The following is a 9654-nucleotide window of genomic DNA, read 5'->3' as shown; positions in this document are numbered from 1 at the left end:
CGCTAAAGAGAAACTTGTCTTTAGAAAGTAGGTCAAATATAAAGTTTAAGGTTTAGGGTTTGTTTGTAAAGGGTTTGTCATTAAGATGAACCAATAATCCTAAGGCTCTTTTATTTTAATTAAAAATCCAAACTTTAATCTCAAACTCTCATCTAATCATTATTTAAAGTTAATTGAATTCATAACTCCCAGTCGGAACGATACTCTTTTACTACTTCGGTAAACCGTACACTTGCGGTTTTACTCATCATAGCCCAAAACTTTTACAATTTCTTATGTAAATCTTTTTGAATTTCTTATATAAACCCTTATAAATTGGACAATTTCTTTATCTTTTTGATTATTTGCTTGCAATTTCTTATGTAACCCTCTCTGAATGTTGATTATTTGTTGCAAATGCAATTTATCCCAAACTCAATGAGTGAAAGAGGCCTACATCTCAAAAATTGCAGAGAAAAAAATGTGTTGCAATATTTTTTTTTTTGCCCAAGCTTTATAATAATCCTGACTCCGCCACTATGATGGTCTATGTATTATTTTAAAGAGACTAAAAGCTCGTGGAGACATTCATGGGATGAAAGTGTCGTGGGGAGCACCTCTCCAAACACACCTTTTATTGTGATCATTTGAAGGTATATGTGGAAGCACATACTCAGAATGCAAACTTGCAGAAGTCGGAGATATTGTTTTAGCAAAAATACATATGACAGAACAAAAGGCATAGAATAGGCCAAATACTTCTTCGGGTACTTTAAGTTTCATGTTTGTTTCAAATAGATCCTTTAAGTTTCTAAGGTTTAGATAGGTCCTTTAAGTTTCGAGTTTGTTTCGGATAGGTCCTTTAAGTTTTTAAGGTTTCAGATAGGTCTTTTAAGTTTCAAGTTTATTTCAGATAGATTCTTTCTATCAACCTCCGTTAAGTCAAAGTTGATCTGTCCGTTAAGTCAAAGTTGATATGGTTGGGGAAAAATTGATGCCAAGTGTCAGAGAGAACCACATCACCCACTTAACGGACATATCAGCTTTGGCTTAATGGACATAACAACTTTGGCTTAACGGAGGTTGACAAAAAGGACCTATCCGAAACAAACTCGAAACTTAAAGGACCTATCTGAAACCTTAGAAACTTAAAGGACCTATCTGAAACAAACGTGAAACTTAAAGGATCCGCGGAGGTATTTGGCCTAAAGAATATTGTTCAGGTATCCGAGAGTATTGGATCAGGAAAATATTTGGGTCTATCATCAATGGTCGGAAGTTAGAAAAAGGCTTTATTCAACTATATTCGGGATCATATTTGGAAGAGATTTCAGAGTTTTACTGAGATCCACTTGTCAAAAGAAGGAATATAGGTACTCATAAAATCAGTCACTAAATCTATTTCATAATATAGTATGAGTTCCTTTCTCATCATCTCTTGGTGAGGAAACTCAGAAAATGATTAATTCCTTCTAGTGGCAATCAGATTGACAAAATAAGAAGGGATTAACTGATTGGGATGGGAGCGGATAGCCATGAAAAAAGAGTATAGTGGGATAGGTTTTCGTCATTTATATTGTTTCAATTTGGCAATGATAGGAAAGCAGGTTCGAGGTTGTCCACCAACCAAAATACTATAGTAACCATAGTTTTCAAATCTAGGTATTACTTAATAAGGGGTTTTTCGCTGCATCTTTGGGTCACAACCAAGTTTTATGTGGTATAGTATTCATGCTTCACATGTAATAGTCGAAGAGAGCCTAAGGTGGAGGTTTGGAGATGGATCAACAATCTGTGTATGGAGGTATCCTTGGTTGAGAGATCAAGATGGCTCATACGTTATTATAATTAGTCTGATTTTTATCGGCTTGGGAAAAGTGAGAGTTTAGGATTTTATCGTTCATGCAAATTACAAATGAAATGAGGATATGGCAAGATATTTTTTTATCTCAAAAGAAGCGGAAAACATATTATCCATGCCTACATATAGTGATATGGGTACGAATAATTGTTGCTGGAAATTTACTTAAAATGGTGATCATAGTGTCAAGTCATCTTATCAGTATATCAAGTAAAATATTATAGATGATTGCGAGTTCCAGGTAGAAGGAAATTATGGAGTCCTAAAATTACACAAAGAGCAAAAGTTTTTATGAGGAGAGCACCATAGGGTTGCCTACGCGAGATAGATTACAAACTTGAGGTGTACATTGTATGAATATATGTGTCCATTGTGAAGAATCAGTGGAGAACGACTGACATGTTTTCATTGAGTGTTAGAACGTTCAAGATATTCAAAATGAGATTTTATTCATGACAAACTTGAAACGACTGATGGTTATTCAAAATGAGAATTTAAAATGAATTCTTAGTAGCAAACACTTCTTGGTTTAAAGCTTTACCACACACTTATGAAGTAGAGGTATGAGGCTTAAAAAAGGCAGCTATCTGGCTTGTAACATGTGTTTAGCTTGGGTGTCTATTAAAATTGACTCTCAGCAAGTGGCTGACAACATCTATGTGTATGTTGTTGTAACAAGAATTTAGCCGAGGTACTGAAGTCCTCAAATGTGATTCCCTTTTCTTCAAGAAATTGAGGCTGAGGGAAGAACTTTGCCTCCTCATTTGTCGATTCCTTAACTGCTCCAGTGGATCTTTAAGTACAGTCGTTAAGTTTTTTGCTACTAGACTATCAAATGAATAAAAAAATAGATAAGGCAAATTGATAAAAAGAGATAAGATAAGCAAAATTAGTTTTCGATTGATTGGGTGAGTCTACAATGTACAAAATGAGTATTATTTAAAATAATATTTATTCCTACTAGCCAAAAATACATGATCTACAATGTCTAGCCTCACTCGGCTGATTCCACGGATAGTCTGTTGGTTTCCCTCGTTGAAGGGTTCATGGCGCCCCACGTTCAACTATCAGTTCCCTCCTTCATGACATGACCCATTGACAAGGTTCTTAGTGCATAGCCTTCCCACGAACATGTTTCCTTGATCACCGCTCCTTGCCATTAGTGGTGCTATAACCATGAACCGTGAATTTTGAGGCTCATTGTCAAGTCCTACCATGCTTGGACTCAATCTGAGATCCTTCAGACTGGCGTTCTTAGTCACCAGACTTGAGAATGAATTGACTCTCCCTCACCCTGCTTCCTTATCTTTTTCCTAACCTTCCATTGACTAGAAGTAAACTCTCATAACACTTAATATCCTATATGTCGATGTCAGCTAACATGGTAATCATTTTAGATGTAAACAATGTCAATTCTGATTTTGGTGCCATTTTAAATTTTTGTAAAGCTTCTCTTAGTTCTCTAATAAAACTGTAAGATAAGTTTTATTCGAAAACAAACAAATAACTCATTTGTTAGCAAGATCATCATTTTAAATACTTAAAATCAATACTGAAACGATATATAGTTGTTAGCTTTTTTTTTATTTTGTTCCATTACATGAATAAAAAAAACCTAATAAAATTTATTTTATTTTGGTCGGATCTTCAGGTGCAAATCATTAATTTAGTCTTGACATCCCTATAAAGGAGATTCGCAGTATGGTTTTATTTAATTTTAGTAATTAGCAAAGATAATAAGTAATATGACTTCAGAAAGAAAAAAAAAGTAATATGACAAATATGATTTTTTTGGTAAAGATGGGGTGCATGGGTTCGCCTCATGCAGCACCGTAATCATATATTTATACTATATAAAAAAATAATTCATTTGTCCCGTGAGCACAGTTCAATTGGTAGGGACATACATTGTTATATGCAGGGGTTGGAGTTCGAACCTGGACACCCCACTTTTTCACTTTGAAAAAAGTGAATTCTAGTCACTAGACTACCTGACCGGAAAACAAAACTCATTTAAGCTCTTTTGGGTTGGTTTTTTTTTTTTAAATGCCCTCAATTTTCAATACAAATAACATATGTAACAAATAGAATAAATTTAAATATTAAAAAAATGTCACAAACTTGATATATGTGTGTGTGTGGTTTTTTTTTCCTTTATCATTTAAAAAATGTAACAAACTAGATGAATATATTTATACTTACTTTTTCATTATCCCAATTGTACTCTTAAACAACTTTTTTTATAACAAAGATTGTTGCTGATATCATTGAAATAAATAATCATGGTTAGTTTGGTTTGTTATAACTTGAAAGCAATAAACTTTTATATTTTGAGTTTTAATCAAAATTAAAATTTCATAAAAAAAGACCGATCATAATTTTCAAACTTAACATAATAAAAAGAGCTGAAAGACGAGCACGTCTTTTCGCTAGTTAATAGAAAGAAAGACAATCAGAGATATAGGAGACTAAAACCAAAACCTTCAAAGAAATCAAAAGCGGAAAAAGAAAGATCAAAACATATAGAACTGCCTAAAAGCACAAGGACAACTTTTTACCAAAGAACTAGTGAGGCGAACACTTGGAACCCCCTACTTGAACTCTTTGCTAGCCTCGATCTGCTTTTGCTTTAACTTGTTCTTCTTTTTTCTTTGGATCAATAATTGAAATTGTTGATTTGTGTTTTTGTCAGTACCAACAAGCTCCTCATTTTGAGCCATGTTCGCCCAAGATTAACTTAGAAACTACATAGCTTGTTGGACTACAAAAGGAGCTACAATGGATATGTTGATCAAACCCAACATTCACACAGGCCCTTTTTAATTACTATAAATATATAATAAAAAGAACAAAAAATAGAAAAACTTAAATGTTGTATTGGTTATCGTATTTTGAAAAAAACTACAGTTTTAGTCTCTCTTTTTTAATTGCACAACTTTGGCCTTTTATTTCAGAAATTTTGACCATCTAATTTGATGATGTAAAAATAAATTATTCACCCTGAGACTCATGTATCATTTCAATTGATCTTCTTTTGGCTTTGTATGTTTTGACCACGACTCATCATAACACCCCATTTGTATAGACTTTAAACAATCAGACTCTTTGTTTTCATATGAGATCACCTAATTTATTACCGCATCATCAAATTAAATTGTCAAAATTATAGATTAGTCAAAAAATCAGAAAGGATTAATTATGTTTTTGGTCCCTACAAAATTGCGACCTTGTAAGTTTAGTCCTTACTTAATTTTAATAGCATTTTTAATCCCTATAAAAAATTTCTGCACTCAATATTAGTCCTTACTCAATCCAAATTTGTTTAATTTATGCTTAAACTCTTAAGTTTTTCAACAATTTTTTACAGGTGTGTTAAGAACGTTATTAAAAGGTCCTCCGAAAAAAATATCGCAAAAATTTGATTTCTACGTCCATATTTTTGTTACTTACATCTTAAACTTTTGTCGTTTTAAAAAATTCATATTTAATTTATTTCATGTTAAAAAATTATAGATTTTAGTAAATGAACATTTCATAGTGTTCTAAACTTGTATAAAAAGAATCGTTAAAAAATTTAAGAGTTTAAGGATAATTAAACAAAATTTATTTTAGTAGGGACTAAAATTATAAGTAAATTTTTTTTGTAGGGATTAAAAATGCTATTAAAATTAAGTAAGGACTAAACTTACAAGGTTGCAATTTTGTAGGGACCAAAAACATAATTAACCCAATCAGAAATGTTTAACCAAAATTGCTTAATTAGGAATGTAAAGATAAAATTGTAATTTTACCACATTTTTCTTGATCACAAATTTTTTTTCCACATTTTTCTCATTTGTTCTTCCACCAAAAAATGATAAACAAAATTTTTGTCGATTGTTCTTAAAAGAATCCACAATCGGCATCCCTTTCCTACGAGTTCTTCATGACCATCTTCAATGTTCCCATCTCCCTCATCTGATCTGTCACCAGATTTCAAGAATGTGAAAGCCGATGTTAACCACAATCTCAACATGTTCCTTTCACAGTAGGGAATCCCTAAGGAAAACAATATCATCACTGAGTACAATTCTAGTGTTGTTTCGATCTATCACGATCAAATTCAAGCTCTCGTTAAAGGTCTTTCATGGAGGGATTCACTGGTTGTTAAGGAAAATTCAGCGAATATGATTTTTGGTAATGGGAAGCCTTCTCTAGCTTCTTCCGATAGAGGTGGTTGGGATGATAATTGGTATGATGACAATTATCAATCATGTAGTGGTGATGTTCAGAGGAATTAATTATCCTCTTTTTGAAAGAAAGAACAAAAGGTTAAGATTAAAAAAATTAATAAGGTCTATGGTGGACCACCTACAATGTTGGTCCACCATAACATTTAAAGTTAAAAATTATCGAAATGGGACCATCTTGACAAACAGAAGTAACGTTAATGGACAAATAGATTAAAGGACCAACTATCTATTTTTTTTTTTTTTTACATAAAAATTTGTGTTTGTATATATAAGCAAATAAAATCCATAACTGGTGTGACTCAAGTATAACACTACATTAATTTTGATTTTGAAAATAGTCATGAATTTTCAAAATTTTATCATATCAACTTTCTCATATATCTACATAAAAATTTGTTTTCACATATATAAGCAGATAAAATTCATAACTGATGTGACTCAACTATTTAACAAATTTTTGTATATATAAGAGGAAAATATTTAACAAAAACATTACATTAATACTTATAATTTTCATTTAATATCTATAAACATTCTACAATATTAACAATCCTTTTTTGGTATAATACAATACTAACAATCTAATTATTTTTTATATAATTATCGCAATCCATGCGAAAACACCTGTCTTATTTAAGAGCTCTACCGGAGGTGGGATGATAAAGAAACCTTAAATCCTAATGAGTATCAAAACTTGGCTCAAATGACTCTTGATTGTTCATTATTGATTAATTAATTAACTTATGTGCTCTTGAAACACATAAAGTCATCAACATGAAGAAGAATAAGCCAAAGAAGCTATGCCTTTCCTGAATACTAATCTTCATTCTAAATTTCCAATTAAAAAGCTTCCACTCCCCATAAAAGACATCGCAAACCGACCTGTCTGGAATTTGACAGAATCAATACCAAAAACATTCCATCAACTTGTTTTAATGACTAATATGCCCTTCACACTTGGTCCAGAAAACAATTATTGATAGGCTTATCCCTTCTCCGTCATTGCCGTCCATGAGAATCTTTAGTGTCACTACTCTATTGAAAATAAATGAAATGAAATGATATTAGTGAAATAAAATGTCATATTCCTTATCTCATTTGAAGAAAATATATTTAGGTTGTTAAAGAAAATTATAATGTATCCACAGTACGATGACTGTAGGGACGTTTATAATGAAAAAAAAAAAATTATATAGCACAATAAACTCTGAATTTTTACTACATATTTAGGTAAACTAGCAAAGGGACATGCAAAATATATGTAACAATCTAGAAGTGTAACAATCTAGTTTCTCGCATTATTCATATACTAAAATGACATTAGGGTGATTATATTAGGAGGTAATATTAGAGATGAATTTGAAACTAAGTGAATAGTGTCAAAGGTGCATTTGGTAACATCCCAAAAGAACGACGAATTTTATTAACATTTAACAAAGTTATGAACCGTTTTAATATATTAATAATGTGAGGGATTAGGTCGATACAACCCTACAATTTCAATCAACAACTTGGATTTTTTTTTTTGGTCAAGTCAACAACTTGGATATTATTTTTTTTTTTTTTGGTACAAACAACTTGGATATTTATTCCATATTATTAGAATAAAAAATTTCTTAAAATAAATATTTAACCACATATTATTGAAAGGACAATTTGGGAAAATAATAGTGTCTTTTGGAAAATAAGTGGCAGATGGGCCAAGCAAGCTTTGAAAAGCCAATAAGAACATCAATTCCAAAACATAGAATCTCTTCAACTTATAATTATACTTGCCTACACTTAGAAATCACCACATTCTCTTCCTCTCTTCACCCTTTTTCCCATTCTTCCTCCTCCTCCCCCTTCTTATCTCTCTTTGTTGCAAAAGTACTATTCAAGCAACCATGGATTTATCACAAAAGCTTCTAAAATATAGATACCAAATAACCATGGCAATATTAATTTCACTATTATTTTCCTTGCTCATATATGGAGCACCACACTTTTTAACCATTCTAGCCTATTTTTGGCCTTTATTTGCTTCCACAACTGTCTTCTTGGTAGCAATCATAGCCTTTGGAGGTGTTTCAAAATTCTCAACTGAGACTCATGGTGAAAAAGCTGGTGAAGGACTCTTGGATTATGTAGCAGGAAAACCTGAACATACTCAAGAGTCTCAGTATAACTTCTAAGTGAATGAAGAATGTTCATGTTTCATGCTTTGTTCAGATGGGTTAATTAGAACTTTGAAACCTTTCAAGTTCAAAATCTATGTTCAATGATGTCATGTTATTTCTGCTCAAAAGATAATTGTATCAATCCAATGTGTATAATAATTGTTACTGCAGTATATGAACTAAATAAACTAGTGTAACCAAATAAATTTCTTCTTGTTGCTTTTATATTTTTCTTGTTTAATATTCATTTTTTGGGCTAAATTCTCCCCAAAAGAGGCATATCTTTTTATGAAGGCAAGTTTAAATTTGCAACAAAAAGAGAAAGAAAGTTATACCATTTCTAAATGGCAAATTGAACATCTTTTGTGCATGATGTGATGATAGAGGCTAAGCTAAGGAATATGGAATAGTCACAAACTTAATTAGAGCCCTACAAAATGTAGCTTTTAATGCATGATCTCATTGCTCTAGTTTTTTATATATGTCATTTTCCAATGTAAAAAACTTTCTTTTTTCCTTTTGAGACCCTACACTTGCAAACACCCTATATTGTCAAGTTTGTTTACTTTCTTTTTATCTTCATTATTAAATCAAAATGAGAAAAGATGACATGTAAACTAATTTTACATTAACATTGAGTGAAAATATTTTACATTTTGCAATTATTTTTAAAATGTGGTTGCAATTATTTATAAAATGTGATTACAAAGAAAATATGACGTGACAATATGATTAGTTCTCATTGATTGTCGATGTGAAATTAACTTACATAGTATATCTCCATTAAACTCAACCGAAAAATACTTAAATAGACAAAACCTACCAAATGAGATGACAACACTTGTGATTTGCGAACACACTTTTGAATTATTTTTTACAAATTTTGGATTTTACCTTTTTATCTCTGTGTTCAAAGGTTTCAAAAGCATCTCAACTCTTAGATCGACAAACACAAACCGCTTTGACTGAGACTCAACAAATTGAAGGTAAACGGTACTCCTTCCGTCCCAAAATATAAGTAAAAATTGGTCAACAAAAGTTGATGTATTTGGTTCAAAATTTATACCAAATACATCAACTTATGTTAACTCATTTTTACCTACATTTTGAGATGGAGAAAGTACATACATAAGAAAAAAGATCAGCATTTCTAAAATCTTAAGTTTGTAGGTGAAGAAGACACACGAATTATTTTATATATCTCTAACAACTACTATGAGATAACTTATTCATGTTATTTTGACTGCTTCATGTGCTGCATGTTGTGCCTGCTTGCCTTATTCTGGCCTTTAGTGATAGAATTGATGGTTACGTGACTAATGACTAGTTCCTCTTGATTGAGTGAGGGCATTGACACAGTAACAGAACAGTAACAAGATACAAATTTTACTTACCTATAGAGTATAAAAAGAAATTTTTTAGA

Source organism: Medicago sativa, chromosome 2, assembly GCF_051527215.1.
Source record: "Medicago sativa cultivar Bolivia chromosome 2, Bolivia_mono, whole genome shotgun sequence".
Lineage (NCBI taxonomy): Eukaryota > Viridiplantae > Streptophyta > Magnoliopsida > Fabales > Fabaceae > Medicago > Medicago sativa.
Note: the sequence above shows the minus strand (reverse complement) of the source record.